Genomic DNA, 879 nt, shown 5'->3' with positions numbered 1-879 from the left:
TTACTGATAACAACAGTCATATAAATGGCTTCTCATTTGAATATTAAAATGCAGCGTACCTTTATCTCTCGCGTATGATCTGGACCACATCAATCTGATGACATTTCAGGCCTTGATGCTATCAGTGGAGTAATAGAATTAACGATAATATGCTCTGGGTAATCTCTTTTTACAACAAAGTAATATGATTTCGAGCTCATATACACAGCCTAACACATGAGAACACACGGCCGCAAATCACGTCAAATTTCTAATACAAAAAACGCTGGATTGAAGAACCGTTAATTCACGCATTATTTTAGACCCATACACCCCCCTCCCCCTAGGAAAAAAATAGTCAAATAAATTATAAAAGTCATTTATACCTAAACACACATACAAAAGCTACCTAATACCCTCCGTACCCGAGGTAGTCCAAAACACAACCCGGTTTTAGTGCCGCTCCTGGCATGATTTATTACTCCTGTTAGATCCGGCTTGCCCTAGCGCGTCCCCCAACTTATGAAGAATCAAAGATAGGTAATAGAAGCTTATTCCGCGGATTACTTTTAGCGCTGGTGTGATTGATATATTGATGCGCACTAATGACCGCCCATTGATCCATTTTAAGCGGTTGGGCGGCGCCGTGTGGGCTGCAGGGATTTCATTATCACATTTCAGTTCCATGTGCACAATAATGCCCTCCCCTCCCCACTCCCCCTCTCCCCACCCCGGCATACCCTCCCCCCCTATCCCCGTCCCTGGCTCGGTAAGCATAAAAAGTGAAAGGAAAAAATTATTGAGGTGATAGATAGAGAGAGGTTTTAGCGTGTTTAGGCGTTGCTTGTTAAGTGTGAATTGAGAGGAATCTACGTTTTTTTGCGGGGGGGTAAGTAGATT

Source organism: Penaeus monodon, chromosome 27 (assembly GCF_015228065.2).
Source record: "Penaeus monodon isolate SGIC_2016 chromosome 27, NSTDA_Pmon_1, whole genome shotgun sequence".
In the NCBI taxonomy this organism is placed as follows: domain Eukaryota; kingdom Metazoa; phylum Arthropoda; class Malacostraca; order Decapoda; family Penaeidae; genus Penaeus; species Penaeus monodon.
Note: the sequence above shows the minus strand (reverse complement) of the source record.